The following is a 26,044-nucleotide window of genomic DNA, read 5'->3' on the forward strand; positions in this document are numbered from 1 at the left end:
GCCAGAATGTAGATCTATATACAGACTCACATCTATTCTAAAACTAATTATTTTCTCAGCTTCTTGTATCTAGGGGTCCCATGTAACTCAGGTCTGTCAATGAAACATAACCAGAAGTCTACTGGGGTTTCCAGTAAAGCATTTACTTTACTTTTCTGTTTAAAAGGACAGATGTGGCTGGCTGTATTTTTCTACCCACTTCTTCCTCCTTGGAACACGATGAGATACCTGGAAATACAGCAGCAATCTTGTGACAATGAGTAAGCAAGGCAATAATGTAAGGATGGCAACACAAATAGTAGAAGGAATATGGGTCTTTGAAGACATGATGGAGCTGTCATGCTTGTGCTGGACTACCTAGCTCCAAAATTCTTAAGTGAAATCATTAATGTGCTTAAGAGATCATTTAGTGCTTAAGCCGCTAGTATTCAGGTAGACTATAACATGAAGCTGAAAATATTGCTATCTGATATATCATTTAGAAAAATTAAAATATGATTTAAAGCCACAAAAAAACAGAAATTTAGATATAAAAATAAAACCATAAAATTCTAGAAGATTAAAATTTTCTGCTATGCAAAACACAACATGAACTAAGACAAAGGGGAAAAAAGTTGTGACATAAAAAAGACAATGCTTATTCATAATGAGGAAAGAGCTTCTACTAATATATGAGGCAAATATTTTAAAAGGAAACAGGCATATCAATGAACATAAAATTCATTAAAAAGAAAATATTCATGGCCAGTAAAAATAAAATTATGTCCAAATTGTCTATTAAAGAAATGAATCAGATTAGAAAAGATTCAAAAGTTTGAATTATACATTGTTATCACAGACTCAAGAAAGCAGCACTTTTTATACATTCTTAGTGGAAGAACAAATTGATATTAATCAAGAGGAAAATTTGGCATCAAGTGCAAAAATTTTAAATGTACATATTAGTTGAGCAAGCAACTTTGTTTTCTTGGAATTCACTCTATAGATTTATGTTGCTTATTTGAGACTGAAAAAAGCTAAAATTGTTTTTTAATATAGGTGTTTATTACTATGAACTTCCCTTTTGGAACTGCTGTTGTTGTATCCAATAGGTTTTGGTATGTTATATTTCCATTTTCATTTGTCTCAAGATATTATTTGTGTTCTCTTCTGATTTCTTCTCTGACCCATTGGTTGTTCAGTAGCATGCTGTTCCTGTGTATTCACAACTGCCAATGGCAAACTAATTAGTCATTAAATACTATAAATTCTGTCTTCTTTTTACCTCTTCTCTCTCTTCATCTCCATTTCTACTGTCACTATCTTATATCTGACCCTGCTTACGTATGTCCCTGGCATCAGCCTCTCCTTCCTACAATCCATTCTCCATATAATTGATAGGTTAATTTTTGAAAACAAGTATTTCAAACCTAAATTTACATCTCAAGAAAACAGAAAAATAAAAACATACTAAGTAGAGGGGAGGAAGAGGGAAGAGGGAAGGAAATAAGAAAGATAAGAGCAGAAATAAATGAAACGGAGAATTTAAAAAACAATAAAAACAGTCAAAGGAACTAACAGCTGGATTTTTGAAAATATAAACAAAATTGACAAGCCTTCAGCTAGACTCACCAAGAAAAAAAGCAAGAGAATTCAAATAAATAAAATCATAAATCAAAGAGGAAACATTACAACTGAACCACAGAAATACAAAGGATCATAATAGATTATTATGAACATTTATATGCCAACAAATTGGATAATCTAAAAGAAATGGAAAATTCCTAGAAACATACAACCTGTCAAGACTGAATCATGAAGAAATGGAAATCTGAACAGACCAATGATAAGTAAGGAGATTGAATCAATAATCAAAAACCTCCCAACAAAGAAAAGTCCAGGATGAGATGGCTTCACTGGTGAATTCTACCAAATATTTAAAGAAGAATGAATACTTATCCTTCTCAAACTCTTCTAAAAAATAGAAGAGGAAGGAACACTTCCAAATTCATTTTACACGGCCAGCATTACCCTGATACCAAAACCAGACAAGGACACTACACACCAATATCCTTGATGAACATAGATGCAAAAATCCTCAATAAAATATTAGCCAACCAGGGGATGGCCCAGTGACATAGTGGCTAAGTTCACGCACTCCACTTTGGTGGCCCAGGGTTCACAGGTTCGGATCCCAAGTGCAGACTTATGCACCACTCATCAAACTATGCTGTTGTGGCATCCCATATACAAAGTAGAGGAAGACTGGTGCGGATGCTAGCTCAGGGACAATCTTCCTCAAGCAAAAAGAGGAAGATTGGCAACAGATGTTAGCTCAGGGCCAATCTTCCTCACCAAAAAAAAAAAAAAAAATATATATATATATATATATATATATATATATATATATATATATTAGCCAACTGAATTCAACAATACAGTCAAAGATTTATACAACATGATCAAGTGGGATTTATTTCAGGAATGCAAGAATGGTTCAACATTTGCAAATCAATCAATGTGGTACATCATATTAACAAAATGAAGAATAAAAATCATATGATCATTTCAATAGGTGCAGAAAAAGCATCTGACAAAATTTAACATCGCTTCATGATAGAAACTCTCAACAAAGGGGATATAGAGGGAAAGTATCTCAACGGAATAAAGGCCATATATAACAAGCCCACAGCTAACATCATACTCAATGGTGAAAAACTGTAAGTTTTTCCTCTAAGATCAAGAACAAGGCAAGGATGGAACAACAAAAGACCCCGAATAGCTAAAGGAATCCTGAGAAAAAAGAACAAAGCTGGAGGTATCACACTCCCTGATATCAAAATATACTACAAAGCTATAGTAACCAAAACAGCATGGTACTGGCACAAAAACAGACATACAGATCAATGGAATAGAATCGAAAGCCCAGAAATAAACCCACACATCTATGGACAGCTAATCTTTGACAAAGGAGCCAAGAACATACAATGGGGAAAAGAAAGTCTCTTCAACAAATGGTGTTGGGAAAACTGGATAGCCATATGCAAAAAAATGAAAGTAGATCCTTACCTTACACCATACACAAAAATTAACTCCAAATGGATTAAAGACTTGAATGTAAGACCTGAAACTGTGAAAGTTCTAGAAGAAAACATAGGCAGTATGCTCTTCGACATCAGTCTTAGCAACATCTTTTCAAACACCACATCTGACCGGGCAAGAGAAACAATAGAAAAAATAAACAAATGGGACTACATCAAACTAAAAAGCTTCTGCACAGCAAAGGAAACCATCAACAAAACGAAAAGACAACCTAACAATTGGGAGAAGATATTTGCAAACCATACATCTGATAAGGGCTTAATCTCCAAAATATATAAAGAACTCATGCATCTCAACAACAAAAAAACTACCAACCCAATTAAAAAATGGGCAAAAGACCTGAACAGACATTTCTCCAAAGAAGATATACAGATGGCCAACAGACACATGAAAAGATGTTCAAAATCACTAACTATCAGGGAAATGCAAATCAAAACTACAATGAGATATCACCTCACGCCTGTCAGAATGGCTATAATTAACAAGACAGGAAACAACATGTGTTGGAGAGGATGTGGAGAGAAGGGAACTCTCATACACTGCTGGTGGGAGTGCAAACTGGTCCAGCCACTATGGAAAACAGTATGGAGATTCCTCAAAAAATCAAGGATAGAACTACCATATGATCCAGCTATTCCACTGTTGGGTATTTATCCAAAGAACTTGAAAACACCAATTTGCAAAGGTACATGCACCCCTGTGTTCATTGCAGCCTTATTCACAATAGCCAAGACTTGGAAGCAACCTAAGTGCCCATCAAGGGACGAATGGATAAAGAAGCTGTGGTCTATATACACAATGGAATACTACTCAGCCATAAGAAACGACGAAATCCAGCCATTTGTGACAACATGGATGGACATTGAGGACCAAATTGGATCCGCATGCTTTCTGGTCCAAAGGAGACCCAGTACTTTCCCTCAGAGACTTCATCATCTGAGGATGTCGCCTGCACGTCAGAGTCCTGACTGCAAGGAGAGCAGTCTGCAGAGGGCTACAGGAGCTCAAGAGGGAGCAGAGGGAGGCCAGGAAGAAGGACTAACTCTCATATGCCCTGGAAAACTGGCAAAATAGTTTTTAAAGAACAGTGAATCCAAAAGGAAGTAGGGAGAACATTGAATTCTGGCTTCAATTACCAAAAGAAAACAATTCAGCAACTTCATATCTTCAGAAAGGGGTCCTGTGAAATCTATATTGTCTTTTGACTTAAAAAGATATTTAACTATTTTTTTATGCAAGTACCAGTCACCCAAATAACCCTTCTAAAGTTATAAGAACAATACTAAGTGGAAAATAAAAAAAAAAAAAGAACAAGGCAAGGATGCCCACTCTCACCACTTTTATTCAACTTAGTATGGAAGTTAGCCAGAATAATCAGGCAAGGAAAAGAAATAAAAGGCATCCAAATCAGAAAGGAAGAAATAAAACTCTCCTTTTGCAGATGACATGATATATACAGAGAAAACCTAAAAACTCCACCAAAAAAAAATGTTAGAATGACTAAATGAATTTAATAAAGTTGCAGGATACAAAATCAATATACAAAAATCAGTTGCATTTCTATACACTAATAATGAACTATCGGAAAGAGAAATTAAGAAAACAATCCCATTTACGTTGCATCAAAAAGAATAAAACTTCTAAGAATAAATTTAACCAAGGAGGTGAAAGACCTATACACTGAAAAGTATAAGATATTGATGAAAGAAATTAAAGACACAAATAAACAGAAAGATATTCCCTGCTCACGGATTGGAAGAATGAATATTGTTAAAATTTCCATACTATCCAATACAAACTACACATTCAAAATTCAAATGGCATTTTTCACAGACTTAGAAAAAATAATCCTAAAATTTGTTTGGAACCACATAAGACCCTGAATAGCCAAAGCAATCTTGAGAAGGCACAAAGCTGGAGGCATTAAGCTTACTGATTTCACACTATATTACAAAGCTATAGTAATCAAAAAGTATGGTATTGGCATAAAATTGGACACACAGATCAATGGAACAGAATAGAGAGCACAGAAATAAACCCACACATATATGGTCAATTAATTTACCACAAAGGAGCAAACAATATACAATAGGGAAAGGATAATCTCTTTAATAAATAGTACTGGGAAACCTGGACAGCCACATGCAAAAGAATGAAACTGGACTATACACCATACACAAAAACAATTCAATATGAATTAAAGACTTGAACATAAAACATGAAATCGTAAAACTCCTAGAAGAAAATGTAGGCAATAAATTCCTTGACATTGGTCTTGATGATGACTTTTTGGTTTTGACACCAAAAGCAATGCAACAAAAGCAAAAATAAACAAGTGGGACTACATCAAACTAAAAAGCTTCTGCACAGCAAAGGAAACTATCAACGAAATGAAAAGGCAACCTACCTAAAAGGAGAAAATATTTGCAAATCATATGTCTGATAAGGGGTTAATATCTAAAATACACAAAGAATTCATGCAACTCAATAGCAAAAAAACAATCTGATTAAAAAATGGGCAGAGGATCTGAATAGACATTTTTCTTCAGAAGAAATACAAATGGCCAAAAGGTACATGAAAAGATGCTCAACACCACTAATCATCAGAGAAATGCAAATCAAAGCCACAATGAGATGTAACCTCACACCTGTCAGAAAGGCTGTTTTCAAAAAGACAAGAGATAACAAGTGTTGGTGAAGATGTGGAGAAAAAGGAACCCTTGGGCACTCTTGGTGGGAGTGTAAATTGGTGCAGCCACTATGGAAAACAGTCTGCAGTTTCCTCAAAAAATTAAAAATAGAACTACCATATGATCCAGCAATCCCTATCTGGATATTTATCTGAAGGAAATGAAATCACTATCTCGAAAAGATATTTGCTCCCCCACATTCATTGCAGTATTATTTACAATTGTCAAGACATGGAAACAACCTAAGTGTCTATCAGCAGATAAGTGGATAGAGAAAATGTGGTATATATATACAATTGAATATTATTCAGCCCTTAAAAACAAGGAATTCCTGCCATTTGCAACAACATGGATGGACCTCGAGGGCATTATTCTAAATGAAATGTCAGACTCAAAAGACGAATACCGTATGATCTCACTTATATGCGGAACCTAAAAAAACCCTGAACTTACAGATATAGAGAAGAGATTGGTGGTTGCCAGAGGCTGGAGTTGAAGGGGCGGGCTAAATGGGTGAAAGTGGTCAAAACATACAAACTTCCAGTTATAAGATAAGTAAGTCCTGACATGTAATACACAGCGTGGTGACTATAGTGAACAATACTATATTGTATATTTGAAAGTTGCTAAGAGAGTAAATGTTAAAAGTTCTCTTCACAAGAAAAACAAACATTTGTAACTAGGTGTGGTGGTGGATGTTAACTAAACTTATTGTGATAATCATTTGCAATGTATACATATATCAAATCACTATGTTGTACACCTAAAATTAATACAATGTTATATGCCAATTATATCTCAATTTAAAAAGAAGATGAAGATTGTGGAAAGCACGTGCTATGGAGAATGACTAGTGGCATACAGCCTCAAGAAGGAAAAATGTGGGTGCTGAAATATGGAAGTGGGGATAAGCTTATTCTAAATTGCTCTGTAATACCTCAGATTTCTCATCTTTAAAACTGATACAATAATTATACATTTCTCATAGGGTTATTGTGAGGCTTAAGTAAGCCACTGCATGTTAAACACTTAGAATAGTTCCTGGCACATAGTAAGCACTATAAAAATGTTAGCTACTGTTATCATTATTATTCCTCCAAAGTGTTTAACAAGGACTAATGATACACAAGCAGATGTTTCTTCTGTATAAGAAAGAGTTTCATCATAATTAGAACTTTCCAACCTCTCTAAATAGTGAAATTGTTCAACTGTCAACTTAAATGCCTCTAAGTCAGAAACTTAGAATATTCCAGTCTTGAGAAGTCAGACTGCATAACTTCCCAGACTGTAAGTAGAGAACACTGATGAGCTGAACACGGCTGTAACCGTAAAATGGCAAAGTGTCTTGGAAAGTCACCAGTGAGTACTCTGCACATATTTGCAGGACAGTCAAGAGCATTGTGCGTTCCCCGCCCATGGGGCTGAGCTGGAATTACTTATGCATTCAGTCAGTAACGTCTTCACGCCGCTAAGTATGGGTGCATGGTGAGATTTATGGTCCTATTACACAACACTAAAATTAGGACTCTTTAGACATAAAGAACATGAGGGCACAGATCCAGAAGAAAGCCACAGGAAAACCATCAGGCATTGACAAAGTGCCCACTTTGCAACTTTGTCTAAAATACACCCCTTTTGTAGATGCTAAGCAAAGGCGCTAGGTGGGGAATATGTCAGTGAAAGCATAACGTCTCTAATCTGCCTCGAATGTTCTGATCATCCATAGGAGAAAGCCAACCAGAGTACCTAAGAATATTTTATTTCCACCTAGAAAATCTACAGAGGGATATAGAGGACTGGCTATGTGCTGTTGCACTTCATTTTGTGTGTGTGTGTGTGTGTGTGTGTGTGTGTGTGTGTATTTGGGTTAGTAAGAAGAACTACACAGATAATATGTCAACTTTCATATTAAAATACTTATATTAAAAGGAATAGCATAAGAGGCACCAGGATTCTATACAGCACTGAGAAAGTGAGCCTGAATAATTCTTAATAAAGGAAATAGTCCATGTCATAAACTCAGTAGTTACACTAACATTAATTCCAACTCAAGTTACCCTAAATTCTACTGTCTCAAACTAATCAATTACTTACACTTGGAAAGATGTCAAACCCTTTCTCTCACGTCCTACATTTGGCAGACACCGTAACTTCTTAACCCAATTGTTAGTCTCTACATGTAACACCTGTAAATTTCACCTAATTAAACAACATCTACTGTATATTGAGTAATGTAGCAGAATTCTTGAGCGCTAAAAACAAAACCCACTCCGGGCAGTTGAAGCATTATACAAACTTTATTAGAGGATATGAGGTAGTTTGCAGGGTCTCGGAGAGGGCCAAAGAATCTGACACACAGTAAGAAACAATGTCCAAACTCTTTGAGGAACTCTCCAAAATGTGTGGTATTCTGGAAGAAGGAGAAAGGCAGGAAGGCAGAAATTAGGAATTCATGAAAAAGATGAAAAAAAGGAGCAGATTTGTTAGAGAAGACATTAGGCATCAATGTTGTGGAAAATGCAAGCTCTTATCATTTTTGATTCTTCCATAGTTTTCATTCATAAACTCAACTGGTAGGGTTGGTGTCTTTAGGAGTAATTAAATTGAAAGTAAAATGTGAATATGAAAAAAGCGAAATCTAAAGAGAAGCCACGGCTCCAAGAACGCAGACACAGCTACACTGCGACAGTGTCTGGAGACTCCCAGGCTCAATTTACTCCAGAGGTAATCAGAGATGGAGGTGAACAGAGTCCATTTGTTTGGGTTGTAATTATGGTTTTTATTGGAGTTTAAATGATCTGAGCAATACAGAGACTGTAGAATTGTCGCTGTCATTGTAACTGAGAGACTGACACACCCACTGTGAACCACGACTCACGTGTTGGGCTCGAGGCCTTTAGGACGAGGCTGAGTCAACACCCTAGAAGTATGGATGATACATAAAAGAGACAGCACAGAGCTAATCCTCCTTCCATCACATAACGATAACGAGGGAAGTCATATCATTATTACCTTCCATTATCAGTTTCCCAATTTTCTACAGAAGCTATGTAAAGCCAAAAATAAATCAATGTTGGGATAAAATTAAAATCTTAGCATCTGAATTCTTCCATTAGAAACCAGGAGTCTTATTTGCCATATGATATTTGCTGAAAACAGGGATAAATTCCCTTTTATAAAGAGAAAACTGAACATTCTTTCAAAAATAGTGTTGGTGATAACTGATAACTTGATATGTTTCGTGTTTCGGTTAAAATATTTTTTAAATAAAAGTAGGTATATGATGAAGAAAGTGTTTATTAGAAGAGGAAAACAGTCTATCTTGCAGACTGTGTCAAGAATTCTATGGGAAAAAGGAAAAAGTCCCATTGTCCACCAACTAATTTCCTTAGTACACAATAGTACTTGCTTATGCCAAACTTCATTACATGAGAAAAGACAGGAGTCCTATGTTTGGAAATAATTTGAATTTTCCATTATTAATATAAATAATAATCAAGTAATATGTTATCATTTCGGAGAATTATAATGTAGATTCTCTCACCGAGGTAATATTTCCCAAGGAAGTAATTTTAGAAATTATAAAAATCTACAGGAAAGAATCATGCATAATTGTAAAACACTGGAAATATACATGTCTCTTAAACTTAAGAATAAAATATGTATGCACCTTCAATTACTGATATTATCCAACCATGTTTTTGAAGTTCTAATCAGTGAATAAAGCATAAAAAATTTAATAAACTAATGAATACTAGAAAGAAAAGAAAAAATTATCGGAATTTCAAGAGTATATTATTTTTAGAAAATACTAATCAACTAAAAAACAATAAAGTACTAATAAATTATCAACTATTTTCCTATAACCAGCAATAACAAATTTTAAAACTCAACGGCAAAAGATCCCATTTAAAATTAACCACAAATACTGTAAAATGCACAGGAATGAATACAAAAATAAAGGTGAAAGAGCTAAACTTCAAAAAAAATTATAAAACTTGGCTGAGGATCATAAAAGAAGACATGGATAAATGGAGAGATGTTTTAATGTATTTTCCACTTGATAAGCTGATTCTAAAGTTTATCTGTAGGAATATATATGAAAAAATATATAACACTAAAAAAAAACAGTAAGGGAGAATTATTCTAGGTATCAAAACATACTATAAAGCTAAATCCTTAAATCAGACTAGTACCATACATAGCGGTTGAGGAAAAAGGTAAATAAAAATCAATGGGTCAAACTAGAGAATCCATATACATATGGAGTCACACAGAAGATAAAATTGGCACCTTAAAGCAGTTGAGAAGAGTTAACTACTTTTAAAAGGATATTAGGATAATTAGACAATATTTGGAAAAAGAAAGAAAAAGCTAGAACCCTCCTATGTGTTATATACAAAATTAGATATCAGATGAAATGAAAAAGAAAAAAGGAAAAACAAAACCATAAAAAGATTAGAAAAACCAGAGAAGAATACTTTTATAATCATTGCTTTGAGGAAGGTGTCCCAAGGAAAAACTCAGGAAAATATTTTCAAATTTTAACCACTTAAAAATTTAGAATCTTTATATTATTGGGTGTAAAAGTCCTAAAATAAAAATAATGTCTCAAATAAAATATTAATATCAATGAGCTATTTAAAGTTCCTAGATATCTATAAAAATTAAATACAATAAGCCAAAGTAAATGAACAGGAAAAATAGTATAATAGTATAATAACAGTATAAAATAGTATGCAGTATACTAGTATATATATGATAGTATATAATAATAATTTGAGTATAATAATCACAAGTAGCCAGTGCATCTAGAAATAGACATTCAATCTCAACAGAAATCTAAATCATAAAGATGAAGAATTTTGGCTGTTGGAAGTCAACACTCATATATATCCTTTATTTCAAGCTCAAGTGTTAAAAGAGGCTGTTTCTTTTAGATGTTTCAGCAATGGAAGTTTTATCTACCTATTTAAGTACCTTAACTGTCTGCTTTTGCAAAAATACAATCATTTTGAAAACTTGTAAGTTTTAAAAAGCATTAAAAACTCAAATCACAATATATTTACACAATTTCAAACCTCTAAAAATATAGGTACTTTAGAATGCTAAATTGCTCATATTTAAAAACAAACAAGAAACAAAAAGAATAACTTACATACAGTTTTAAAAAGCCACTGAGAGTTTAAAATGGTAGTATACGTACAGTCAGCATAGATGTACAACTTGTTCATCCCCACAACCAGACTCTGCGCTACTTTCAGACAAGCACAGGCTTCTTCAATTTTTATTCCCTAGTGCATAGCACAGTTCTTGATATCGTAGAAGAAGCCCGATAAATATTTGCTGAATGAAAGCCAATCTTAACCCACTTCCCAGAATATATCTGCCAATTTTTTCTTTATATTTACCACCTATGAATATAAATGGAGTAAATCCCACACATAGATTTATTTGAATTATTTAATAGTGAATATATACATTTTGTAATCTTCGTCTGACTCTGAATACTTGTGAGTAAATTCTGATATTATGATTTAACAGAGCTGCACCTATTACGAGTTATGGATCTATTATCTCAAGTTCATTCTTCAGGACTTCACTTAACAGAAAGGGGCAATTTGGAAAATTTCTAGGCTGTTGGACTTGCTTGATTCAACTTGGTACATTTCCTAGCAATTGATTTCTAAAGCACAGTAACAATAAAACATAAATAAGTGAATGAATGAATGAAATGTGTTCATGTTTATCTTTTACATTGGCTGGATTTAATAAATTCAATAAATCAAGGAAGAAAACCTAGAAGGCACAGACAGTAACTAAACAGAAAAAGATAACCAAAAATCCAGCTGACTTCAGCCATAAGTGTCCCAAACCTTTTAGGTTTTTAGCTGGTAGAAATGAATAAACATTTCTCCATTGTAGGGGCTGGCCCAGTGACGTAGTGGTTGAGGTCGCACGCTCTGCTTCAGCAGCCCAGGGTTTGCAGGTTCGGATCCCAGGCACAGACTTACACAGGGTTCATCAAGCCATACTGTGGCAGGCGTCCCACATATAAAATAGAGGGAGATTGGCACAGATGTTAGCTTGGCAACAATCCTCCTCAAGCAAAAAGAGGAAAATTGGCAACAAATGTTAGCTCAGGACCAATTTCCCTCATCAAAAAATATATATATATTTCTCCACTGTAAATATGATACTTTGAGCTATAAAAAGATTGCAGGTAGTATAATTTAAATTAAATGTAAGGAAAGGTTAGTTAGTGCATTGTGTTCATCCTTTCACAGTGATAAATTCACCTCCTAGTTTGTCTAGTTAGCTGCACTTCCGCCATTGATACACACTGCTCATTTATCTGGCAAAACTTATTTCGCAACGTGGCTTTAATGAAAACTGTGTGTGTGTGTGTGTGTGTGTGTGTGTGTGTATCTATGTACGTATGGGGTCATCAACTTAGAGAGGTTTTTCTTTTTGGAAATGAGGTTGGAGGAGCGCTAATGATGCTGTCTAGTTGCTCTGGGCCATTACAGAGATTAAGGCCTCCGCTGACTGATCTGACCTACCTTTTCCTTCCCTTTTCTGTGTGACATGCCCCATGTGGCTAAGAAAGGGCAAAGCAGCTGTGCCAAGATGGTAGACTACATTTACCTCACACAGAAATTATTTTCCCCGATCGGCATCACGAAAGAGGACTTCTTTTTATATTTTGTCACCGAATGAGCCTTTCAAACGAACACATCCTGAGTCTCAATTAAATCAAGAATTTTATACGTTGGAATCATGGCTACTTTCCTTAGTAAAACAAGGGGAAAGTTGAGTTGCTAAGCCTCATAAATGGATATACTGATGTCATCGGAGCCAAGAAGTAACATATAATGCCTAAGAATACTGGCCCTGGAGGAAGACTGCTTGGCTTCTAATCTGTCAGCTGTGGTCACATTCTTAACTGTGCAAACATTCTTTATCCATAAAATCAGGATAAAATTTAATCTTAAACACAGAGAATTAAATGAGTGTATAGATACTCAATATAGCACTCAAATCAAAGCTTGGCATACAAGACATACTCAACTGCTGTTTTATTTATAAAAATATGCCTAATTGTTCCTTTATGGTATTTCTAATCTCTTAACCTTTGAGTCCATACAAAGGTTAAGACTGCTCAGTAAGCTGGACCCAAGAACCTACTACGTCTGGAGATTTATAAGAGGGAAACATTAATGGAAAAAGATGAAGTGGTATATTATTTCTATTTGTGTCTGTTATTAAGATTGCAAGTTTATCCTGAAATAAAATTTAAACCCTGAAAGAGAATCTGTAAATTCAGATAGTTTGATGTCTAGTTGATACCTAAGATTGAATATCATATATTTACAATTAACTATTTTACTAAAATAAAAATATACTTGTATTGCATTTTTTTTTCAATTTGGGGATTATAGAGAAGACATCTCCAGGTATGGATTTTAATTAACATTTACATCAAGGAACTCCTCAGAAATATTGCTTAGGAAATCTGAGTTGTATTGGGAAACAAATGTAAAATATTTTAAAACTAATCCAGTGGGTTCAGTGTATCTCTTTTCTCTTTACGAGTAATATACATAAAAAAGGATTTTCAAAGAACAATTGCCTACAAATGTCAAATATTTAACATATCTGTAATTGCAATTAATTCTGATTAAATACATCACATAATGCACAGTTCATAATGTTCATACGTAATTCACAAAAAGAACCAAAGATTCCAGATCCAGGTGAGATGGAGTAAACACACTGCACCCTGTCTGTTCCATTTAATGTAGCTATAAAACCTGGACTGGACACAGAGCAGCTATTTAAGGACTCTGAAAATGTCATAATAGAAGGCAGATTAAGCGGAAACTCCAAAGATCTTTTGCTTATGTGGGTTTTATCTACTGATATTTACTGTACTAGAAATTAAAACTAAGAAACTGTTAAAACAAAAAACACGAGCTCACATTTCATTAGCTGTCAGAGTGGTGATGTCATCACCACATATCACAAGCCTCTGGAAATTTCCACCATGCACTCATATGAGAAAGTGAAAGAGGCAAATAACATCTTAATAATATAGTAAATTGTTTTGCCCACACTTTGAGAACCACTGCCCTGTGTGCAACAAATAAAGGGTAAGTATTGTTTTGATGCACACATGAAATATTCACCAAATTGTAAAACAAAGTATCTTTGGACAAATAGTTTAAAAACTAATTTCATACTGAAAATAAAGCAAAAAAAAATACTCTAACAAAAGACTAGAAAAAAATGTTTAGGAATTGAAAAGACATTTTTAAGTTATACAGACACATGCGGTTTGATGTCTTTTCCTGAGCCCTGGTTCCCACCATTACTTGCTTACGGCTCTCCAGTCACAGAGCATCGTGGCAGAGTTAAGAAGGATACCAGATTCATGCTCTACCCCTACTCTTTTACACTTGGGCTTACATCGCCATTGAGAAAGAACTCACTTTAATAATTTAGGTATTACATATAAATATATGTAAGAGAATCTTTACATCAAACTCACCTAATTTTTGGACCAAATTCAACCTTAGCAAGGCCATACCTGGGGTAGTGGATGTGACCAGCGTCAGTACTCAAATCTTCCAGAGTTCCAGAGAGAAAGCCTCTGTTAAATTTCTTGTTACCCAAGGAATACTTGGGTAACAAGTATCTGAACAAGATAAATCGTTCAGCATTTGCTAAGGAACATCTGTGAGAAGTTATCAGATATTATATCTACTAAAAATGATGGGCTTATGATGATCTATCTAGAGCAATATTTTCGAAACCTATAGGAAAAAATATGCAGATTACCTTTGATTTTATAAGGCAGCATTAATTTCTAATATTTAAAAGACTTGCCAGTAAAAATAATTTTCCTTACTTGGCTTTAAAAATGTCAGGGGCTGGGAATTTACAACATTCAAATAACAAGTACGACGTTTTCAAAGAAATTTTTACTTCAATAGAAAGATATATAAACTGCAGTTTTAGAATTTTAGAACATATAAACAAATATAACACACACAAAAGAACATAAAATAAGTTTGGGCAATACTAAAATGTGAATTTTAATTTGTGACTTAAAGATATCATAAGATATTTTAGGCCTGGCCATGGACTCTGGCACCAAGACATAAATTAGTCTCCCCAGTAAATGATGCTGGGAAAATTGGATATCCACAGTGAAAGAATGAAATTGGACCCTTATCTTACACCATACATGAACGTCAACTCAGAAATGATAAAAAAATTACACATAAGACCTAAACCCATAAAATTCCTAGAAGAAAACATAGGGGAAAATCTTCTTGAGGTTGATCTTGGCGATGACTTCTTGGATATGACATAAGAAGCACAGGAAACAAAAGCAAAAATACACGTAGGACTACATTAAACTAAAAAAGCTTCTGCACAGCAAAGGAAACATCAACAAAATGAAAAGGCAATCTACAGAATGGGAGAAAATAATTGCAAAACATATATCTGATAAAGGGTTAATACCCAAAATATATAAAGAACTCCTACAATTCAATAGAAAAGAAAACCAAACAATCCAATTAAAAAATGATCAGAGGATGGGGTGGGCCCGGTGGCTCAGCAGTTAAGATTGTGCACTCTGCTGGGGCGGCCCATGGCTCACAGGTTCCATCCCAGGTGCACACAGATGCACCACTTGTCAAGCCACGCTGTGGCGGCATCCCATATAAAATGGAGGAAGATGGGCATGAATGTTAGCCCAGGGCCAGTCTTCCTCAGCAAAAAGAGGAGGCTTGGCAACAAATGTTAGCTCAGGGCTAATCTTCCTTACAAAGAAAAAAAAATGATCAGTGAAACTGAATAGATATTTGTCCAAATAAGATACACAGTTGGCCAATGGGTACAAGACAATATGCTCAACAACACTAATCATCAAGGAAATGCAAATCAAACCACAACAAAATATCACCTCACATCTGTTAGAATGGCTATTATCAAAAAGATAAGAGATAACAAGTGTTGGTAAGGATGTGGAGAAAATTTTGCAAACCACTATGCAATAAAGGGTTAATATCCAAAATACACAAGAAATTTATACAACTTAATAGCACAAAAACAAATAATCCAATTACATACATATATACACATACACATATATACACACATACATATATACACATATATATACATACATAAAATTAGGCAGGAAACTCTTTTCTATAAGTCCTCTAGATTCTTCCTTAGTCAAATCTGGGTAATATGCCCACATGTACACCAATCACAGGGAAGGGAGCTGGTGTCACTATGATTGTCTACTAATATAAATTCATCCTTTGGATTAAGACCCTCCTTCCATGAGCACATTGCTCTCCAAGACCCAAACAAAATAGGAGTCCCTCACCAAGTGGTTCTTAAAGTGAGATTCATGGAACAGCATCAACAGCATGACATGGGAACTTGTTAGAAAAGCAAATTCTCCAGCCTGTTCTTGACCTACTGATTCAGAAAAACTGAAGGTAAGGCTTCACAAATTGAGTTTTAACAGAATTTGAGGGGATTGTGATGCACACTAAAATTTGAGAGCCACTATTTTACCATGTAAAAGCAGATACTGCTTTTACAGATACAGATATTATCTGTACAGATACAGATATTAGGCAGCTAATAGTTTGTCTCATACCTAAATATTTTCTAATTAAAGATGGTGCTTTTCTTCAGAGCTCAGAATAAAATAAACATGAAAACAGTTAAAATAAAACAAACAAAAAACACAAAATCTGTAAAAACCACAAGGACAAAAAAGGATGATAATGTACAGAAGGGAAAGAGATTTCAACAAATTTGAGAAAACGACAAGAGGCAGATGTTGTAACTATTTTGTAAGACACGGGAAGTTATAACATGTATAAAGAAGATGTAAGAATAAAGAGATCCAATATACCTCCATAGAATCCCTAAAAGACTGAGGGCAGTGATGCCAAATGAAGGGGAGGATAAAGTTGAAAATTAGAAATTAAAATCAAGAATGTTTGAAAGCCTGTATTCAGAACCCTATTCACCATCCTCACTCATTAACCCATGGAGAGAATGCAGCAATGCTATACACCACCCTAAGCAAGGCTAGATTTCTTCTGTTTAAAACAGAACAGGATATCAAAAATGATATCCATTGGGGAGGAGAGGTTGAAAAATAACATTATAAATGGAAGCCACTGGATGTCTACAGTTTTCCTGCCCCTTCTGCATCAGGTCAGCAGTCAGGAAGCTAAACGCCAACCAGAAGCTTCTGCAGGCACTGGAGACCTTGGGCATCTACTTTGACTACTGCATAAATGTTAAAACCAAAGATAAATTTCAGGCCTCATCAAGAAGGAACAGCTAATAGATGACCTCTACCGAAATCTGGGCTCCAATCCGGTATCAAGATGGCACTGTAGGCGGACTCTGAACTCACCTCATCCCACAGATGCAACAAATTTACAGCTAATCTTGGAACAATTACCCCCAAGACAGAATGGAAAACTGGATAAAAAAGAACTCCCACAACAAGGGGCAGTGCTAACTGAGGTGGAAGAAGCAGAAATTCCTTTCTGGAGAGGAAAAAGCCACCTTCTAGTCATGGTGCTTCACAGCCGGCCAGGAGCAATCTTAAGGTATGAAGCCTTTCCTGGAGGAGCAGGGGATCTGAGCAGGAGAATTTTACCACAATAAGCAACTTTTGGACTCAGCACAACTGAGACGAGTGTCATAATATCTGGCTTTGCTGGCCATTCCAACAATGAGAAATACCCTCAGAAAAGCTATCAGACATAAGGGGAAAAAAGCCTGCTCTTAAAGGGCCCACATACAAATTCACCCATCTTAGAAAGCAACCTAAAATCACCAGAAAGAAAGGTGCACAGCCCTCTCGTAGAAAGAGACTCACTTGATAGGCTCTGGGCACATCTTGGTGAGAAGTGAGACCTCTCCAGGCTGGGATCACCTCCCCAGGGACTGAGACATTGGCAACAGCCATTATTGTGACCTAGTACAGGTGTGCTGACACAGACGCTGGCAGATGCCATTGGAGTTCTTCCCCTGGCTTGTTAGCACAGGGGCCTGCCCCACCCACTAAGCACCGATTTAAGCTAGCTCAGCCAGGGCAGGCAGCCTATCCTAGGGACTGGCCCCAAACAATGGCAAGCCCTCAGGTAATTTGGCATGTGACCTCTGCAGCAGGGTGAGTAGGTCCACCTCTGCAGGGCAGGGCATGCACAAGGGACTGGCCTGCATTGGCAGAGTGTGTGGGGCCTCTGCAGCAGGGTGAGTGGGTCTGCTTCAGTGGGCCTGGGCATGTGCATGGGGCAGGACTGTGTTGACAGGGTGTGTGGGCATGCGGGCAGTGGGGCTTGTCAGCTGCAGCAGACTTGTGCTTCTCAAACAGCCACATAGGAGATCAACCTCACCTTCCAAAGCCTGAAACAACTGGGTGCTCCCATGCCTGGGGCCAGCCCCACCCAGCTTCACCCCTGAAAGAACTGACAACAGCCTTGCAGGCCAGATACTACAGCAATTGTAAGCCCCTGAGGCTAGCAACCAGACATACTGGGGGCCTACTCACTTAAAAGAAAAACTGCAAAAGTAATGTGCTATTAGACCTTGCAGCCAACTGTGCTAGGGTTCTCCACACCCGATAAAGTGGCTGAATGGACCATAGCAGCCACATGCAGCTGAGTACTACAACCAGCCAGCCATGGGGACAGCCTACCCTCCCCGGGCACCTGCAGCAACAGCAATCCTGCCACAGCAGAAGGACACACATAGCCCACACAGGGGACATTCCTGGAACATTTGGAACTGGGGATGAGAGGGAAGCACACTGCTAGGCCTCATAAGGCATCTCTTACATAAGGCCACCCCTCCAAGATCAAGACACATAGCTGAGCTACATAATACATAGATATAAGCACAGAGAAAGAGGCAAAATGAGAAGACAAAAGAATACATTCCAAATAAGGGAACAGCACAAATCCTCAGAAAAATAAATGAAACAGAGATAAACAATCTATCTGATAAAGAGTACAAACTAATACTCATAAGGATGCTCACTGATCTTGGGAGAAGAATGGATGAACTCAGTGAGAACTCCAACAAAGAATTGGAAAATATAAAAAATAACCAATCAGAAATGAAGAATACAATACTGGAAATGAAAAATTCACTAGAGGGACTCAAACCCAGAGTAGATGATACAGAAGAACAGATCAGCAAGCTGGATGAAATACTAGAGGAAATCACCCAAGGTGAACAGATGAAAGAAAAAAGAATTAAAAAGAGTGTCTCAGAAGGAGAAGAGAGAGACAAAGGGGCAGACAACCTGTTTGAAGAAATAATAGCTGAAAACTTTCCTAATCTAAGGAAGGAAATAGACATCCAGGTAAGGAAGCACAGAGAGCATTAAATAAGATAAACTGAATGAGGCCCACACCAAGACACATTATAATTAAAATGTCAAGAATTAAAGATAAAGAGAGAATCCTAAAAGTTGCAAGAGAAAGGCAACAAGTTACATACAAAGGAAACCCCAGAAGGATATCAGCTGACTTCTCAGCAGGAACCTTACAGGCTAGAAGGGAGTGGCATGATATATTTAAAGTGCTAAAAGGAAAAAACCTACAGCCAAGAATACTCTATCTGGCAAGGTTATCATTCAGAATGGAAGGAGAGATAAAGAGTTTCCTAGATAAGCAAAAATTAAAGGAGTTTATCACCAAGAAACTAGCCTTGCAAGAAATGCTAAAGGGACTTATTTAAGTGGAAAAGACAAGACCACAAATTAGGAATAAGAAAATTATGAAAAAAACAAACAATATAATCACTGGTAAAGGCAAATATATAATAAACATAGCAGATCAATCACCTATGAAGCTAATATGAAGGTCAAAAGTCAAAAGTACTAAAATTAACTATTTCCATGATAAGAGGGTAATGGATACGCATGCACAAAAAAAAAGATCAGATATGATATCAAAAACATAAAATGTGGGAGGAGGGGAGTAAAAGAGTAGAGCTTTTAGCAAGAGGTCAAATCTAATAGACCATCAACTTAATATAGATCATTATATATGTAGGTTATTATATATGAACCAGTAATCACAAACCAGAAACCTATAATATATACGCAAAAAATTAAGAGAAAGGAACTCGAACATAATATTAAAGAAAGCCATCAAACCATAAGGGAAGAGAGCAAGAGAAAAAGAAAGGAACAGAGAAGAATTACTAAAACACCCAGAAAAAAGTAACAAAATGGCAATAAGTACATTCTTATCAATAGCTACTTTAAATGTCCATGGACTAAATGCTCCAATCAAAAGGCATAGGGTGGCCAATTGGATAAAAAAAGAAGACCTACATATATGCTGCATACAAGAGACACACTTCAGACCTAAAGACATTCACAAACTGAAAGTGAAGGGATGTAAAAAGATACTCCATGCAAATGGAAATGAAAAGAAAGCTGGGGTAGCAATAGTTATATCAGACAAAATAGACTTTAAAACAAAAACGGTAACAAGAGACAAAGAGGGGCACTACATAATGATAAAGGGAATGATCCAACAAGAGGATATAACACTTATTAATATCGGTGTACCCAACATAGGAGCACCTAAATATATAAATAAATTATTAATAGACATAAAAGGAGAAGTAGACAGGAACACAACAATAGTAGGAGACTTTAATACTCCACTTACACCAACGGATAGATCATCCAAACAAAAGATCAACAAAGAAACATTGGCCTTAAATGACACATTAGACCAGAAGGACTTAGTAGATATACACAGAATATTCTATCTAAAAACTGCAGAATACACATTCTTTTCAAATGCACATGGAACATTCTCCAGGATAGGTCACATATTAGGCCACAAAACAAATTTCAACAAATGTAAGGGGTCGGCCTGGTGGTGTAGCAGTTAAGTGTGCACATTCTGCTGCAGCAGCCCAGGGTTCAGATCCCGGGTGTGCACTGATGCACCGCCTGTCAAGCCATGCTGTGGCGGCATCCCATATAAAATGGAGGAAGATGGGCACGGATGTTAGCCCAGGGCTCATCTTCCTCAGCAGAAAGAGGAGGATTGGCAGATGTTAGCTCAGGGCTGATCTTCCTCAAAAAAAATAAATAAATAAAATTAAAAAATAAATTTAAGAAGATTGAAGTAATACCACGCATCTTTTCTCACCACAATGGTATGAAACTGGAAATCAACTACAGGAAGAAAATCAGAAAAGCCACAAATATGTGGAGATTAAACAAAATGCTACTGAATTAACAATTGGGTCAATGAAGAAATTAAAGGAGAAATCAAAAAATACCTAGAAACAAATGAAAATGAAAATACAACATGCCAAAATTTATGGGATACAGCAAAAGCAGCCCTAAGAGGGAAGTTTATAGCAATACAGTCCTACCTCAGCAAACAGGAAAAATCTCAAATAAACAATCTAACAGTGCACCTAAAAGAACTGGAAAAAGAAGAACAAACAATGCCCCAAATCAGTAAAAGGAATGAAATAATAAAAATCAGAGCAGAAATAAATGAAATAGAGACCACAAAAACAATAGAAAAAATCAATGAAACTAAGAGCTGGTTGTTTGAAAAGAAACAAAATTGACAAACCTTTAGCTAGACTCATCGAGAAAAAAAAAGAGAAGGCTCCAATAAATGAAATCAGAAATGAAAGAGGAGAAATTACGACAGACACCTCAGAAATACAAAAGATTATAAGAGAATATGACAAAAAGCTATATGCCAACAAATTGGATAATCTAGAAGAAATGGATAAATTCTTAGAATTATACAACCTTCCAAAACTGAATCAAGAAGAAATAGAGAATCTGAACAGACCAGTCACCAGTAAGGAGATCGAAACACTAATGAAGAACCTCCCAAAAAATAAAAGTCCAGGACCAGATGGCTTCCCTGGTGAATTCTACCAAACATTCAAAGAAGACGTAATATGTATCCTTCTCAAACTCTTCCAAAATTTGAAGAAAAGGAGAAGCTTCCTAACTCATTCTACGAAGCCAACATTACCCTGATACCAAAACCAGACAAGGACAACACAAAAAAAGAAAACTACAGTCCAATATCACTGATGAACATCTATGTGAAATTCCTCAACAAAATACTAGCAAATTGAATACAACAATACATTAAAAAGATCGTACACCATGATCAAGTGGGATTTATTCCAGGCATGCAGGGATGGTTCAACATCTGCAAATCAATCAGTGTGATACATCACATTAATAAAATGAAGAATAAAAACAAATGATCATCTCAATAGATGCAGAGAAAGCATTTGACAAGATACAGCATCCATTTATGATAAAAACTCTGAATAAAATGAGTAGGAAAGTATCTCAACATAATAAAGGCCATATATGACAAACACACAGATAATATTATTCTCAATGGCGAAAAACTGAAAGCTAACTCTCCAATAACAGGAACCAGACAAGTATGCTCACTTTTACCAGTCTTATTTAACATAGTATTGGAAGTCTTAGCCAGAGCAATCAGGCAAGAAAAAGAAATAAAAGGAATCCAAATCAGAAAAGAAGAAAAACTGTCATTATTTGCAGATGACATGATTTTATATATAGAAACCCTAAAGAATCCACCAAAAAACTTTTAGAAATAATAAATGAATATGGTAAAGTTGCAGGATACAAAATCAACATACAAAAATCAGTTGACTGTCTATACACTTACAGTGAAGTAGCAGAAAGAAAAATTAAGACTACAATCCCATTTACAATCGCAACAAAAAGAATAAAATACCTAGAAATAAATTTAACCAAAAAGGTAAAAGACCCGTACACTGAAAACTATAAAACATTGTTGCAGGAAATTGAAGAAGACACAAAGAAATGGAAAGATATTCCGTACTCTTGGATTGGAAGAATTACCATTGTTAAAATATCCATACTTCCTACAGCAATCTACAGATTCAGTGCAATCGCTATCCAAGTTCCAAGAACATTTTTCACAGAAATAGAACAAAAAATCCTAACATTTATAGGGAACAAGAAAAGACCCCGAATAGCCAAAGGAATCCTGAGAAAAAAAGAACAAAGCTAGAGGTAGCAGACTCCCTGATTTCAAAATATTCTACAAACCTAGAGTAATCAAAACACCATGGTACTGGCACAAAAACAGACATACAGATCAATGGAACAGAATCAAAAGCCCAGAAATAAACCCACATATCTATGGACAGCCAATTTTCGACAAGGGAGCCAAGAACATATAACAGAGAAAGGAAAGTCTCTTCAACAAATGGTTTTGGGAAAACTGGACAGCCACATGCAGAAGAACGAAAGCAGACCATTATCTTACCCCATACACAAGGATTAAATCAAAATAGGTTAAAGACTTGAATGTAAGACCTGAAACCATAAAACTTCTAGAAGAAAACATAGGCAGTACGCTCTTTGACATCCGTCTTAGCAGCATATTTTCAAGTACCATGTCTGACCAGGCAAGGGAAACAATAGAAAAAATAAACAAATGGGACTACATCAAACTAAAAATTTTCTGCACAACAAAGGAAACCATCAACAAAACAAAAAGACAACCTAACCATTTGGAGAAGATATTTTAAAACCATATATCTGATAAGGGGTTAATATCCAAAATACATAAAGAACTCATACATCTCAACAACAAAAAAATTGGCAAAATATCTGAACAGACATTTTTCCAAAGAAGATATACAGATGGCCAACAGACACATGAAAAGATGTTCAACATCACTATCAGCGAAATGCAAATAAAAACTACAATGAGATATCACCTCATGCCCGTCAGAATGGCTATAATTAACAAGACAAGGAATAACAAGTGTTGGAGAGGATGTGGAGAGAAGGGAACTCGCATACACTGCTGGTGGAAGTGCAAACTGGTGCAGCCACTATGGAAAACAGTATGGAGTTTCCTCAAAAAATCAAGGATAGAACTACCATATGATCCAGCTATTCCACTGCTGGGTATTTATCCAAAGAACGTGAAAACATGAATGTGTAAAGATATATGCACCCCTATGTTCATTGCAGCATTATCCACAATAGTCAAGACTTGGAAGCAACCCAGGTGCCCGTCAAGGGATGAATGGATAAAGAAGATGTGGTATATATACACAATGGAATATTACTCATCCATAAAAAAGATAAAATCTTGCCATTTGCAACAACATGGATGCACCTTGAGGGTATTATGCTAAGCAAAATAAGAGGGACAAAGTCAAATACTGTATGATCTCACTCATAAGTAGAAGATAAAAACAACAACAAACAACCACATAGAGACAGAGATTGGATTGGTGGTTACCAGAGTGGAAAGGGGAAGGAGGTGGGCAAAAGAGGGGATTAGGCACATGTGTGTGGTGATGGATTGTAATTAGTCTTTGGATGGTGAATATGATGTAATCTACACAGAAATTGAAATATAATGATATAAACTTCAAATTTATATAATGTTATAAATCAATGTTACCTCAATAAAAAAATAAATTAAAAAAAAAATCTGGGCTCGTAGAGCTACCACCTTGTAACATGAAAGAGAAGTAAATCCACCACGGAGGAGGGAAGAACACAGAGGGAACTTGCCCCTTTTGACCTGGTTGCCAGATAGGGAAAAGACATATATATTGTTGCAAAATCCTGAACTTACAAGAGCAGCACTGATGTCAGACAAAGGGAAAGCATTACTAGAAATAAAGAGGAATACTTTACAATGACAAATGCCCAATTCACCAAGATAATATAACTACCTCTAGATTTTTGCCTAATCATATAACCACAAAATATATGGGAAAAAGTCAAAACAAGAAGAAATAGACTAATCTATAATTATAGTGGGAAATTTTAATATTCCTCTGAATAACTGATAGAACAAGCAAACAAAATATCAGCTAAATAACAGCATGATTATCATATTGACCTAAGATAAAAAAAAAAATACCATACCCAGTAACTGAGGAGTACACGTATTTTTAAGTAATTATAAAATATGTACAAAAATTGTCTGCGTACTGAAGGGCCATAACGCAAGTCTCAAAAAATTTCAAACGATGAAACCATTTACAGCACGTTCTTGAACCACAATACAATTATAAATAATAAAAAGATAACTAGAAAATCCCAACTTGCTGGCAATTTGGAAGAAACAGGTGTCAAGGAAGAAATTATATGTGATGTTGTGGGGTACAGTAGGCTTTCTAAAATAAGATGCAAAGCCCAGAAGTCAAAAGTGAAAAACACAGGAAAAGATGATTAAAAATGAAAATTATGCAGACCTACACACCACTCTCAGCAGGCATGCTGTGGCGGTGTCCCACATACAAAACAGAGGAAGATGGGCACAGATGTTAGTTCAGGGCCAATCTTCCTCACCAAAAAAAAAAAAAAAAAAAGAAAACTATGTATTGTGGAAGCAACTTTAAATAAGATATAATCCAGAGACCCACTGGGCAAAAGAATTGTACCTTATTTAATAGAGGAGAGATTCAATCCACAATGTATAAAGAGCACAACAAATCAGCAAGGGGAAAAAAATTCCAATCCAACAGAAAACTCTGTTGTTTTAAATAGTATCAGATATATCAGAGAACAAAATGGTAAAATGTTCAGTAATCATATGAAAAATTACACAATATCACTAACATCAGAATTAACAAAAACAATGGTAGGATAATATTTACCAATCACAGCAGCAAACACTTAGAATTGATATTCAGGAAGTAGAGAGATATGGTAAAACAAGCATTTTCATACTTTATTGGCATAAACAGATAGGTTTTCTATAGTGCGTACAGAAAGATACGTGCAAAGATGATGAGCACAGCATAATTTGTAATTGTAAAATTGGAAACGAACTACCCCTGGATGATTCCATCAATGATACAGTTCTGTATTAAAGACAAGGAGATTGCCAAAAAGCCTCGTAAAGTGAAAAGAGCATATAAGAGAACGGTTTGCGTAAAATAATCCTATTTGCGTAAAAGCCACTATATAAATGTGTATATATACATGTGTATATATAATAATATTTATTGAGTGCTTGCTCTATGGCAGGCATCACTCTAAACTTTCTGTATATTTTAACTTCCTTCATCCTCATAAAAATCGTATGCGGTAGATACTGTTACTAAAAAACAGATTAAAAAACAGGCACAGAGATCATAATTGGCACAAAGTCACACAGATGAGAAGG

General features: G+C 35.6%; 1 long non-coding RNA gene across 2 annotated transcripts in view; it reads right to left on the bottom strand.

The window, feature by feature from the left end:
• Positions 1–26,044, bottom strand: part of LOC147916956 (uncharacterized) — a 42,666-nt gene that overhangs the window by 16,140 nt on the left and 482 nt on the right. The window lies entirely within an intron of this gene.

This window comes from Ceratotherium simum, chromosome 5 (genome assembly GCF_057802395.1).
Source record: "Ceratotherium simum simum isolate JZ-2026a chromosome 5, ASM5780239v1, whole genome shotgun sequence".
Taxonomy (NCBI): Eukaryota; Metazoa; Chordata; class Mammalia; order Perissodactyla; family Rhinocerotidae; genus Ceratotherium; species Ceratotherium simum.